Source organism: Stegodyphus dumicola, chromosome 8, assembly GCF_044657685.1.
Source record: "Stegodyphus dumicola isolate Sdum_Otavi_A_Nest chromosome 8, ASM4465768v1".
NCBI lineage: Eukaryota > Metazoa > Arthropoda > Arachnida > Araneae > Eresidae > Stegodyphus > Stegodyphus dumicola.
Window position 1 is genome coordinate 189,415,994 of NC_140775.1, and position 15,340 is coordinate 189,431,333.

Sequence of the window (15,340 nt, forward strand, 5' to 3'; positions counted from 1 at the left end):
ATCATGATAATTTTAAATATAAACAATTTATTATACTTATTTTCAGTTACGCCTAAGCTCAGAAATGTAAATTTAAAGAATTTGATGTTAATTTACAATAATAAACAATTCATTATTTTTTTAAAGAGAAAATACAAATTACGCGTAGCATGGAGAATACATTGTGACGTCACACCAAATTATTTATTAAAGGTGAAATAGCTAAAGGTTTTCGGTATTGTTTTTAAAATTACATCCTTTTAACCTTAATCATTTTTATTAATCATTTCTTAATATTTCTTTCTCTTAAAACCGTGTATAATAGTCATAAACTTATTTCTATTATCCGCGATTTCTGGTGAAATCAAGATGGCTCCCATTTTTTTTAACACGGAGTTTCGTCGAAAATCTGGATGGCAACCATTTTTCAAAACAACGTATTTCATGTGCTTTGGCGCCAAACCAAATTCGCCAAACTTTGAAGGTGGGCTATACTAAAGCTGTTCCGCGCCATTTATCTGGTTGGAATAATGATATGTATACATCTAATATATATCCTAAATCGACCCTTCCAGACATGAAAAATTAAATTTCGCCTATCGACCCAGGAACGGGAGATATAAAACTGTCCCCTTTTTTGGTGCAAATTGTGCATTGGAATTAGCGCAGTTAGAATCAACAACATTAACACTAGATAAATTTTCAGACACACTATAATCAGTATTACAAATATCATCTACTTTCAAACCAGCGAATTTATTGGCAAGGGTAAGTTGATTTTCGGTTTGGTCGACGTCTTGCTTTTAACAGTTTTGCTGGGTACTACAAATATATCAGAATTATCATAAATAAACAAATCAGTTTTCAGCTTTAGATCTACACCTGGGTTTTTCCTATATTTAACAATAAAATCTCGCACTTACCTCTGAGTAACTTGCCACCCGCGGTGAGTTTTACTTTGATCTTGAGTTTGACGGAGTTTTTCCACCAGCAACAAATTCATCTGGTGTATTATGAACTCGACGAGAAACACAAGAATTTCACTGATCGTGTAATTTTACGCGTCAGTATTAGCTTTTAAGTTTAACATAAATGCATTCCAGACTCAGAGTCCACATGTGCACAATCCGAACACATCAAAATTGGAAATATCCAAGCGAGAAAGTTCATTCAAAGTCTTCAGACCATAGGTGTCACGCTTTCAAAATTGTATTAACTCTTTTAGAATCCCTAATAACACAAATATTAGCGGGAAAATCACTATCCAGACACATTTCACTATTATCTTCGGGCTACGAGGCTTCAGCCCATGGGGTAGGCGTTTTCACGAACAGTCTCCAACGGGGAGCAAGCATTCTACGGCAGCAGCCTCATTCTTACAAATTTCTAAAGAAAAAACACTAAATCACCGTAGAAAAAGCAGTCTAGCGCTTCATCTCTGTAGAAGAGCACCCACGCAGAAAAACAGAGCAAAGAGTATTCGTAGCTGAAACAGTTTCATCAGGCAAATAACTTTAGAAAAAACAGTTTAACACTTAACCACTGCAGAAGAGCAACTCACAAAAAGCAAAGCCGGAGGAATTGAAACAGCTTCCTCGGCTCAGGCAATATACGTTCGCTGTTGATGTGCGCCCGGTATAAAAAAAAAAAAGTAGACGCTTCTCTAACGCGTAGAGTTTTCGAAAGAGTAACAGATGGGTAAGTGCGAAAACAATAGGCAATGATGTTGGCCTATTAGCATTTCTTATACAATGTAGACTGTCATTACTTCAGCATAGCCGCTCCTCCCGAGAAGATGGCATACAGACAGCCAAATGCTACGCCTGACTACCACTAGTCAAACTGGGCTAGAAGAAACTGCGAGCATTATTGCAAAATTGGGGTGTGCAGTTGGCGAGCGCCAAGTAGAGTTAAAAACGATTAACTCAAGTGATCTGTAATTGCAAAAACGTGCCAAGTGGCCAATGACTGCAAAAACGTGCTTCGATACAGAACCCTTAAACATAAAACATTCTATGGCATATACAGACCCAAATGTACAAAAAATTACAATACAGCAATAAAAGAGTCTTGAACAAGTACAGTAGAAAATAAAAAGAATTAATTAAGTGATATGTCCGGAAGACCGTATTTAGCGTTTTGCTATTAGCATGATCCTTATAATCATAATTTAGAATGGGTATTTATCATCATTAACTTTCGGGATTTTCCGGAAGAATGAAATAATTTTAAATTTTGCTGTGAATCGGGCCGAGTTTCTAATGAACCACCGACAGTTCCCCGCTTCACGAAGTACAATATTTTAAGCAGTTTGGGGCTTCTGCATAGAAGTTGTACAGGCATAATCGCAGACAGGACAAGTACAGGTTAAGATGGGACCCATCATGGTCTTGCAAATTAAAATAAATTAAAATTATCTTATTATCAGTAGAAAAAACGCTGTTCCGAGCAATTAAGGAGGCAAGTGTAAGTTCACGCTCTCAAAAATTGATAAGAATGAGTCAGTGATCAAGAATAACACCTAAATAACGGGCCTGCTTAATCCAACAGACTGGTATATTGTACATACTGTGGGTAAAAAAAGTATTTGCACACCTACATTTTTGTTTGCAATTCATCACAAGAAGCATTAAGAAATAAAAAATTGGTATTGCCAAATCAGAATAAGTTTAATCATCCAAAACAAACATAAAAATTACAATAATATAAATAACAATGCTTTTTTGTAACAAAATTAAAATATCTCGTATCAAAAAAGTATTTGCACACCTGCATGAATACAAAAAAATATATATATAAGCAAATTTCAAATAACTAATATTTAGTACGCATGCCTTTAGCATTTATTACTGCTTGTAATCTTGCTGGCATTAATTTAATTAAATTTTCTCTAACAGTAGGGTCAGTATTCGACCACTCTTCAATAAGGGCTTGTTTAAGGGCAGATTTGCTTGAAATTTTCCTTTTTCTTATTTTTAAATCCACAGAATTTCACAAATTTTCCAAAGGATTTAAGTCTGGTAATTGTGGTGGAGTGGCAAGTTTTCTGGGTACATTATAAAGCAACCACATATGTGTTATACCGGCAGTGTGCTTGGGATCATTGTCTTGCTGAAAATAGTACGAATTACTGATACCCAATTTTATTGCACTTTGTGGCAAATTATCTCGCAACACATCACTATAGGTTCGAGCTGTCATATTCCCATCAATGAAACACAAATTACCAACTCCTTTGCTAGCCATCCCCCCCCCAAATCATAACAGAACCTCCTCCATGTTTAACTGTAGGTAACACATTTTTAATATGAAAAACAGTACAATGTTTTCTCCAAACTAATTTCCTGCCATCTGGTTTAAAGAAATTGAACTTAACTCTCGTCGGAGAATATGACATTTTTCCAGAAATCAATTGGCTTATTGATATATTCCTTAGTGAATTCAAGTCTATTTCGTTCAGTTATGAGAGGTTTTTTCCTTCGTGATCTCCCATAAATGTGTGCATCGTGTAGGACATTTCGAACACTTTGAGCACAGATTTGAACTCCAGATGTTGAAGCGACATCATTGGCTAAAGTAATTGCACTAACAAATGGATTTTTTTATGCTTCTCTTATGATTTTTCGCTTCATTCGCAGTGAAAATTTCTTTGGGCGTCCAGAACGCCAGTTATTTGATGTAGATCCTCTTTCTTTATAACATACCGAACAGTAGAGAAGCAAACATTTACTTTTTTACCTATTTCTCGATAACTTAGGCCATTTTCACGTACAGAAAAAAATTTTTTTCTCGCAACGAAATCGGCAATTCAGATTTCTTAGGTGCCATTACAATTTGAACCGACAATCAACTGATAACGTTTCGACAACACCTCCTTTTATAGTCGTCTTACGTATGTTATTTACTGCGGGATGACTGTCAAATAATAGCATAAAAATGCAAATTTTCTAAAGTTGAGTTGAGTGTGCAAATACTTTTTTGACATAAGCTATTTTAATATTGTTGCAAAAAATGTCTTTTATTAATATTATTGTATTTTTGTAATTAATTTAAATTAATAAGCTTATTCTATTTTTAAATGCCAATTTTTGTATTTCTTAATGCATTTTCTTATAAATTGTGAACAAAAATGTATGTGTGCAAATACTTTTTGTACCCACTGTAGATACATGAAAATTGGAGTCTATGTTCCTTTTTTTTTTTCCTTTTTCTTTTTTTTTTTTTTTTTTTTTTTTTTTTTTTTTTCCTAAATAAGATAGCATTAGATTTGGACACATTGATTTTAATCTTCCAGGCGCAAAGCCAAGAACAGTTTCCTCGGACATGATTAGACGGAGTCACTAATTCTGAGAAGTATATTCCGAAAATCAACCTTTAGTTAATAAGATAAATATCATATAAATTTTAACAGTTTTTAATAATTAAAAAAATAAATATAAATTTTCTTTTATTTTCTTAATTACTTAATGTCGAATATTCACAACACCATCAATTAATGTAGGTAAAAAATTAAATGAATTATAATTAACTGCAATCTAAAATTATAAGTATACGCTTGGTAACATATGCTAAAAATATTGCTTTTGAAGAGAACAAGAGTAAAGTGGTCAACACAGCATTCTAAAAAGGGGCCCCCATTCGAAATCCCTGTGCTCTGCATGTTGAGAACACAATTGATTCCTTTTTCTTACCAGCTTCATAATCTCTAAGAACGGATTTTACCGTTATTGAAATCTTTATTTTTAATGTTTAATAATGACACAGTCGGATATGTTATTTTTGGATGTGGTTGGATCTCCAAATTCAGGAACTCGGGTGATGCACAACTATTATCCTACAGCCAGATAATCAAATTATTGCATAATTTATTAAAGCTATTCATTTCTTTCGAAAATAAAAATAAAAAGTTAGTTATGTAAAACTCTTTGCATAATAACGATTTTTTTAAAATAATGTATTTTTTCGTAACGAAAAAGAATACAAACGTATTAAAAAATCTCCAGTGCAACATAATGTAAAATATTTCTAATGAAAGAAATCTGGAAAATTCAGCATATCTCCACAAATTACAATACGTTTAACAATTTTAATGTGCAGAATTTCAAAACTTATAAAAAAATAATCTTATCCAATGTATTATTTTATTCATAGCGTAGTTCTGTTTTTTTTTTTTTTTATTAACCTTTCCATTAATTTATAACTTTTCTTGACCTCTTTTTTTATTAATTACCAGCTGGACCCATGAAATTACATTAGCTAGATTTGCTAGAAGCTGCCTCTCAGACGATATAGTGGTTAGGGAAGCCTACTGCAGTACGGAAGGGCCCGAGATCGAATCCCGGAGAAGACTTGGCTGTAACTATCCGTCTCTTCATAGAAAGGAACGGTACTATTAGGTACCTCCACAATAAAATAGCCACATGAAATTTATTCACTTTGTGCTCAATTATGCGAGCAATTGTTTACTGGGAACTTAAAAAAGCGTATGGGATTGAGCTTTGTGCCCAAATATTCTAGAATTTTAAAATCGTAAAAACAACCTTGTATTTAGCGTAGGTATAATGAAACACTCAATCGATTTCGATGGCAGCTAAAGATCCCTCCTCATCAGAAGAAAGAAATACCTAGAAAGAAGAAAATAAAGGAGAAGGAGTCACAGAAACACTTGGTCCTTATCAGCACTGCACGTGGTTATAACTAGATTTTTAATCAGAGTTGCACTGGCCGCCTACTTTTACTGAGCCAGGCTATCTGATCGAGCAAGAAAAATTAGCGAAGTTAAAATAGAGAGCGAGGGGCAAATGCACCTTACGCTCAAAATCTGAGAACGGATTTTTATACCCTGTGGTAGTATCAAACGCGAGGAGGTAACGCCATCTATCGGCAAAAATTACTGAATTAAGATAGTAGAATTTTAAAGGCATTAAGAAAGACTGGATTGAACTTCAAATCATTAACTAAACCTGCTAAATCTTTGTGAATGTGAAAAGCCTCTTCTAGTCTATGCTAGAATTTATTTACAGGGGACTTCAAAAGCGTATTGGGAAATAGACTTTATTATTTTTTCACTCGTGTTGATGTTTATGAACTGCTTAAATTAATGCTGTAGGCTTTTGTAGCGTGCAATAATCAATTAACTTTACCGTATTTTACATTTATTTCCAAATGTATTTTTGTTTGATATTTCATCTTATACTTACTGTTATCATAAAGTTTCTTTTTAAATTCATGCTTTGGCTCTTTAATAGTGTTAAATAGATTTACCTAAGGTAATAAATATTTTAAAATTGCTTTTTATTTCTTTCCATCAATTTTGTCTTTTATACTCACAATTTTCTTACATAAAATCGCACTTCTTTTATCTTTTTTGATTGCTTTTCTTATCAGATATTTTTTTCTATATTACTCAAATAAGATTTCATTTTTTGCTAGTAAATCTGTAAGGTTCTTATGTTAATTAACCAATTTATGATGATTTTGATCTATATACGTATTAACTTCTTCTTTCCACATTCCTTAGCAAAACGCAAATTAGCGCTTCGTGTATTTAGACTGAGGATTTTGATTTTTAGAGAAATTATTTACTTTTGTAGACATCCACACAAACTAAATGCAGGTATCAAGATAAACGAAGAAATAGTATCAAGTGAAACACAAGTCAAATATTTTCATGTTTATCTAGACGAAAGGCTTACCTTCAAACACCATATCAACTATGTACGTGACAATGTTAAAAAAGTTTTCATGATTATCGGTCTGAACTCAGCATTAATACGAAAAAGCTATCATATCTACAAGCTATTAGACCCATTATGCTCTATGCAACGCCAACCTGTGCTGTCGCGGCAAAATCAAATAAAATTATTCTTCAGAGAATGCAGAATAAATACCTAAGGAACATCACGATCACCCTGGTTTATATGCAGCTCAGTCATTCACACAAACCTCAAAATCAAACCTATTAACAGTGAAATCCTTAAATCTACTCACTAAATTCTATAGAAATTGCTACATGCACTCTCATGAAATAGTTCATAATGTTGAAAATTATGACCTCATCATTGAACAGCCTCATAAAAGTGCACGAACTATTTAGCATAACGTTGTTATTAATTTAGAAGTCAAACAACAAAAATCAGCGTTATATTTTCAAATTTTCACAGGACTAGGTGTAGTTTCGATGGTTTTACCAAACCATCATCCTCAGCTGCAAAAGCGCAAATGAACGAGATAAGATATAATGATTAGATAAGATAAGATGAAAAAGCCCGAACAGAAGATAAGCTACTGGCGCCATCTGTTGATGAAACTAAAAGTAATTTCTTTAAAGGCCGAAGGCAAAGATGGATTGGAATTAGGGTCGTTAACTAGAACAGAAAGATTTTTTTGAATGTGAAATGAAATGCCTCTAGAAAATCCTGTTCACCAATGGAAGATGTTTTTTGAATAATTTTGGCAGCAGAAAAATTAAAAGTGTGATTTTTTGGACCAACAATGTTGGGCAACAGAAGACTTCTGTGTTTCCTTTTTTCTAACATATGCCTCATGTTCCTAAACGCGAAATTTTAAGGCTCTCTTAGTTTGGCCAATGTAAATTAAGCCACACTTGCAAGGAATCCTGTAAATACCTCAGGAATTTTTATCCGGAATGGGGTTCTTGAGTATGAAACGCGGAATTTTATTGATGGGAGAATAAAAGACCCGATACTTAAATTTCTTCAAAATACGTGCACCTTTATAGCTAATTGATGGAAAGAAGGGAATGACAACAGAATTTTTATAATCTCCTAAAACAAGAGTTTGCCTTTTGGCGTGTTGAGATGAGAATTTTTTAACTGCTTGATTAATAATGTTGGGTGAAACTATCGAAACTAGGCCTGTGAAAACTTTAAAATATAGCACTGATCTTTGTTGTTTGACTTCTAAATTAATATTTGTTCGGCATGTTGTTGTATCTTAATCATAACGTTGTTGTTAACTATTACTCACTTGTCTGGTATATAGTCAGCCCAAGCCCACGAAATCGTGGCAGCTCCCAGTTTCTGCCCCAATTTTGATAGAGAGTACCCCAAGGGTGAGGTCTAGGACCTTTCGCCGTAGCCATTTTACCGTGGCCATTTCGCTGTAGGGATGTTTCGTCGTCGGGACGTTTCGCCGTCAAGACATATTTTGCTTTACGTGACTGTATTTTATCCTGCCGTATTATACTCGTATTAAATTTATTTAGTTTAATAATTCTGTTTAGCTTTTGCATATTTAATAAAGGTTGCTTTTAATATATACAGCTATTTACAAGTATAAGATGTAAAGAAATGACACATAGTTAGTTGGAGAATTATGTCAGTATCATTAACACCAGAGAGACAGCCCCTGCCCCGGAAAGCTTTAAGCTCTCTTTTCAAGGTTTAAATGAGCTGCAACTCCAGAGCCGATCTGGTAGGGCGCCACCCCTCCCGATCGCTGCAGAGGGTTAATTTCCCTCACAGTTTGGGTCGTCAGTGTACTGCACCGACTAGCTACACAAGTTAATGAAAAATCCAACGTTCAAAATTCCCTCGATCAGGGCACCACTCCATCACGAGGTACTTACATACGTCTCTCCACACCGAGCAGGAGGAATCATATCCTCTCAGACCAGCAACTAGCATCCACTATGTAGCTCCCCACAGCTTTGGTCGCAGACAAGACAATACCAACAGTCCCTGTCAAGCCTGAACGACCATCGAATAATCAATGGCTCTAGTCTTTCGCTGTGAAGAATGTTATTTTACTCTGTAGTTCAGAGCTGTCTAGACACATAAGTCTAACCAGTGATCTGAAAGAACCCCGGATCTCCTCCCATAAATGGTCGGTTCCGGAAATCCCATTCAGCCGAACTACAGAGATCTTTGTTCAGCATCCGTTAGCCTATACCAACCAGTTTTATAGCCTAAAATTGTCCTAGGACAACCAGCTTTATAGCCTGAGTGTCGGCATAGTTTCCAGCGGGTGCCACGAGGAGGCCGATGCTGAACTGTGGGAGACGAGACTAAGTCTCCATCCCACGACACCAACCCTTCGATCGAACGCTGGGTCTCCTGCCTTCCACCACTGTTCACGACGATCTCCCGCGCACGGTTCACGCCGTTCCCAGTGGTTTTCAGCCGGTTCCAGACATCCGTCAGCCAGGACGGTCATCACCTAGGATCAAACACCAGGTCTCCTACCGCCAGCAGTAGGTTCTGGATATCTGTCTTCGGGTCAGAACGCCACCCGCCTATGTCAGTATCAAAGAGAACTAGGGCTAACCTTCCGCTATAACAGAAGCTATATTTTCGATTTTTAAATTATGCGGGTACAATAATTTCATGATTCGCCCAAATTTCTTGAAATTTAAACGGCTAGTTCAAAGAAATCACTCACACAAGCAGGAAATTCTCGTTTTTATGAAATCTGAATGGTAAACGGAATTACTTTGGAATCTTGTCAGCATCTTACGCTTTTAAAATTAATATGTCATGTGTAACGGTGAATTTGCATAAAACTGTACACAAAAACATTTTATACAAGATATTTATTAAATTAAGTTATTAAACTAAACAAAGTTATTAATTTAAATCAACTCAATATAATACGGCAAGATAAAATACAGTCGTGTAAAGAAAATTACGTTTTAATGGCAAAATGGCCACGGCGAATGGTCACGTTACCGGGGGGGGCGTGTCCGATGTCCCCAAGCCGCATGGATACTATATGCAAGGATTCAAACCCGGGCCTTTCGGCACGGCAGTCAGCGACACTAACCACTATACCAGTTGTGCGGCTATTTAGCATAACGTAAACTGGTAAAGTCCAGTTTTTTCATGCGAAAAGAACTTCATAAATTTTCTCATATTCAGCTATCCTCGATAGCCGAGCAGACAAATCGAAGTCACATCGAAATGGACTAGAGATAGATACCAGAGGAACTCGTGAATAAATTTTCTGGACTTAGAACTACTCTTATATGCGCCCTCAGGTCTCCAAACCTTATTAGATAGTAATATGGCAGCGGAGCAAAATGGCCCGCTGCCATATTACTATCTAAATTTTTTGTCTAAATTTCGAACTTTAAGCCTAAATTGTCTTTAAAAACTGCGGTTTTCGCACATGCAAAAGCCACGTTTTGAACACACAATTTAAGCTAAAAATCCGAAACAAAAAATTTAGATAGCAAAAACGTAAAGCTTCTAACCAAAAATATTTGACAAGAATCCATGTACACAGCGATATATTTTAACTTAAAAAAACATCTACGAATTGCACAATCTAGGCAACGAACAAATCTACGAACTACGCACACCTTGCTTTAATAAATCAACATAACAACAATAAATTTCAAAGAATACCATGTACACAGCATCCTGTTTAAACTTTAAAAAAAACTACGAATTGCACAATCTAGGCATTGCGCACAAATCAACCAAATAAACTGAACTAAATTACAAACAATTCAAAAACAACAATAACAACAAAAATTCATAGTAAAAAAACAATGCACATAACATTCTACAAAATAAAATGCACTTACTTAATACATTTCTGAATAAAATTTGGCCAGTCACACAACGTCTCTGAACAAAAGGGCCACGATTTTGCTATATCACATGTCTTTCTGAGATTCAAAATTTCGAAAGTAACGATAAAAACTTCTTCCAAAGTTAACTTACTGCACCAAAACCACAATCCAAATCTTAAATTCCGCTGAACCATTTGACTGCAAATCTACACAAGAACTATCAGAAATGCCCTTCTTCGTCCGAGTTCTCATAGCAGCTCCGCATTTCGCGCTCCGTTTTAAAAGTCACACAGAAATTCCAAAACAACACTTTAATCCTCATAAACACACCCGTGAATAAAAGACTCGTTAACAACTCCAACATCGTACTTTTTAATACTAAATTTACTTTCCACACAATCTAAAATACGCGACTGAAATCTTCCCACCATGTCTATCATTGCAACATAGGCCATTTCAAAACACGCACGACACGAACCAACGAGCAATTAAACCACTCCAGAAAAGATGTCTCAATGTCAACAGGGTTGCCATACAACACGCAATCGCGCCAAAAACCAGCGCAGAACGCATATCGCCACATTTGGTGGAATTTAGAAGCATATAAGAGTAGACCTTTGGACTTTATATACTTCATTTTTATTTTCTACAGCGTAATTAGTGCCGCATATTTAGTGCAGGTTGAACTAATATTTTCTCTGATCTGGACATGTCATTCGCTCCCATTGCGAACGCAAAAAGGAAATGAGACTTGTATATATTACTTTACTTTTACAAATACGTACTGAATTACTTATTCAAATTGTGTGAAATGCTATAGTAATTCCAGGTTGCAATGCAAGATTAATGGAAAATACTTCCTCACTTACGTGCTAAAGGAATGCTGTTTTTACTTCCATACTTCTTGAATCTCCATCCTTCATAGTACAGGCCCTTCTGTTTTCGACCGGGTTTTAAAACTTCACAATTGATTTCCCTACAGAACACGTGAAAGAAGAAATAAAGGCTACAGCAAGTCGCAAACTTCTACCCAAAGCGAAGATCTCCGATCTTAGAGGGAGAGCTTCTGCCACTCCTGTAGTTCTGTTATATGTTTTGCCAGCTGCACCTGAAAGATACTATCGCGGCTTTTCTATTCTCTCGCAGACAATTGCTTTAAACTTACGCAGCGGTATAGTTAGTTCAGGCAGATTATAGCTTAGTTTACTGCTTCTGTAACCTTAGACTACTTGGATCGTACAGAAATGATTGACACAACGGCTTTCATAACGAAACTATTACACTATGTCAAGGAAAAACAAGTGAAATAGATACAAGGGTACGTGAGCTACTCAAAATGCATATGCATCGCCGTCAAGAGCATGGACAACAATGATGGAAGGTGATTATCACAGTCAGCGTTGGACAGCGTGGTTCCAATGAAAGGAAGGGATACAGGATAGTGAGATCCATTCTCGCATGGTGTCAATGTGCGGGAACAAAGCACCCTCAAGGCGTGCCGCGTCCCGTTGTTGGCCAAGCTCAGCAGTGGAGTGGAGACCGCAGCCAAAGGTGTCAGCGCAAGACGACCAGCAACATCACATACAGCAGCAAATGTGGCAGCCGTGTCGGATTTGATCGTGGCGAACAGACGCATAACGTTCAACAAAGTCCAGAAAGAGAAAGGGCTTGCACAATCAACATTGTAGACGATTGTGCATGGTGATTTGCAGATGACAAATGTGTGTGAAAAGTGGGTGGACTTCGGACTACGCCTTGCTTGACAACATGAAGGACGCAGTCCGAGGCCAACATGTTGAATTTTCTGCCGAACTGCATGCAATGGTCCATAGGTGATGCACAACATCCCCACATTCTGGTTTCCCAAAGCCCTTCGGAACCTCTTAGCCAGATGGCAGACGTGTGTTTCGTGGGCAGGGATTATTTCTAACTGATGTACTACCATTTTTTGTTAATAAATTGTATTCCGCTCTATGGCAGCATTTGTGTCATTCATTTCTGTACGACCTAAATACTTTTACCAACGTTTAAATCTAAGCATCACTTACTGATTAAATTACATCACCACAAGTTTATTCATAGCACATGTTGTGCCTTTTCTCTTGACAATTCAGTTTGATAAAATGACTCTCTAAACTTCGCAATTGTTTGTCATACTGTTTCAGACATAGCCATGACTCACTACTTTTCTTGTGGGGTTGTAGGACTCAAATTAAAATATCAACTAAGTTGCAACTTTACAGATCATCAACTGTTTCAATTAACTTTCAGTGTTCAATGAATATGTAATATGCCTTTTTGTTGTTATCATAGAAACACTCCTTGCAAGTCTCTCACTGAAGGTCGTAATTCATTTTAAAAATCTTTGAGAATCTGTGTTCCTGTGAGGCTACAGTTATTGGCCTGCACAAGTAAATTCTTAAAGAAGCTGACACATTTCAGAAAATATCTTCCAATCTTTTCATGCATGTACTAAAGTATTCTGAGAGGACAATTGGGATTTTGTGCTAAATTTGGAAATACAACTTTTAATTCAGCAAAAAGAATTGATGACTTAATATTTCCCGAGTTTTTGTCTCAGAACACTTGGAGCTTCTCCAAGTTTTTTACATTTGCTATACAGATCTTCCTTATTGTTTGGTAATTTATTAATGTCACAAATAACGCTGAACACATCTGAACATTGTTCAAATATTTTTTAAGGCCATATAAGCAGTGCCTACCACAACATTTGAAAATGCTTACTTGCAATTAGTTTTCTTTCCCTAAAATGTACTCATGCTTGCTTTACTAACAAATCTGCTGTTTTACAATTCAATTGTTTTACAATATCTGCTGCCCTGTCACTGAATTGAACAATGAACACCTGAAAAAATTAAGCATCCCTTTAGTTCGTTTTTTATTTTATATCAACTTTGCCAGATCTAATCAGTAGCATATAACGTAGCATTTATATATTTCATTGTTGAATTTTAAATGCATGGCCTTTCTGTTCAATGTCTTTTTAATTTTATTCACATGAATAAGAAATTTCGTATCAAATGATTCATATCATAAGGCAAGAAGAAAATTTAAAAGCTGTGATTTTGTTTTTAAACCAGACTAAATGTCTTGCTAAGATACATGTTGCTCCTCTTTAAAATACTTTTTCAGTTCTTTTAGAACACATATTATTTTTTTTTAATTCTCACACAATATCTTTAATATTTTTAACTCTCGTCTTCCAGAGCTCGTTTCACAGAATCGTTTCAGCGTCAAATGATCATACCTAGTCAAATTTCTCAGTGTTTCATAAATGCAGAAAATTAAAGAAACAATCTTTGCAGCATACCAAAGAATATTTTTCAATCACTGAATATTTAACTTTGTCATAATATTGTATTGTCTTTGTCATAAAATTGTCATAATTTGTCATTGTTTAATATTTAATTTTGTATTCTAGATTCATTCTATTATTATTATTATTTACGTGTTCCGCCCTAAAGCACTACGCGGAAGGGAGGGATGCTTTCGTAAAGAAGGGCAACTGCCTCATATTAACACGTTACACATGAGGAAAACCACAAAAACGCCCATGCAGCCAGCCTGTTCGTGGCATTCGAACCTCGGACCGAATGTGTCCAGGGACTTTACCGCTCAGCCGACCAGATTCATTCTATGACGAGAACAAGGTATGAGAAATATTTTGTTTTAGAATGCGTGCTTGTGTCTCCTTTTTCCCTTTCATATTACTTCCATTAACATATGACTGACCATGGCAGTTTGCGAGTGGTGTCTTACGATCAGCTAATATAATCATCTAAATGGTCTAGAATAGTGGTCTTCATACTGTGTTACGCGAAACCCTAGAATTCTGAGAGCCAGTTCTCAGGGTTCCACTAATCAAAATAAAAATTGGAAAAGAAAATTATAAAGCACTCACGCCATTTGACTAGTGTCCATTAACTAAAAGAATATAGACACGTTTAGTTAAGATTACATTTTAAACTTAAATGTGGTCATCATATATCAAAGAGGATGATATGCAATACTCTGCAAAACTATACAAGGTATTTTCTCCCTACTTTCTGCATGCCTTCGTGGTATAACGGTTAGCACACTTGCCCGTATTCGAAAGGTCCGGGTTCGGGTTCCAGCGAGGGCATTGCTCATTTTTAGTGTCTCCTGTTTCAAAAATCCTAATGACTCTACATTGGAGCCCCATCCCTCCTTTATGCATGCCTACGTGGTGTGACGCTTAGCGCACTCGGCACATATTGGAAATATTCGGGTTTGAGTTCCGGTGAGGGCATTGCTGATTTTTCATGTCTCCTGTTTCAAAAATCCTAATGAATCTAAAAATAAACAGTTTGGTAATGGAAAATGAATTGAATTTAGACGACAGTGTTAAAAATTGTACAATGAAGCACATTTTTCAAATGAAAAAGACTATAAAAGAATATTTTCAAGAAGCAAAAACTAAGTATGTAGAGAAATTAGGATTTTTCATGCTGAGAGACGTGAAAAATGAGCAATGCCCTCGCCGGGCTTCTAACCTTGGACCTCTCGAATACATGCCGAGTGTGCTGACCATTTCACCATTAAGGCATGCTAAGAAGGTGGCAGAAAGACCATAAATACTCCCTTTTTAAAGGGTCACTGGGAATTAGGGAACCCAAACGCCAAATCTTGGTGGGAGAGAATCATCAGCCCCAATCACTTTCAGTTCGGGTGGCACTGTAGAGTTTTTCGATGTGAGGAAACTGAAAAAAATCTGTAATGCCTTCGACATCCCGAATACGCGTCGAGTGTGCTGACCATTACACCACGAAGGCATGCGAAGAA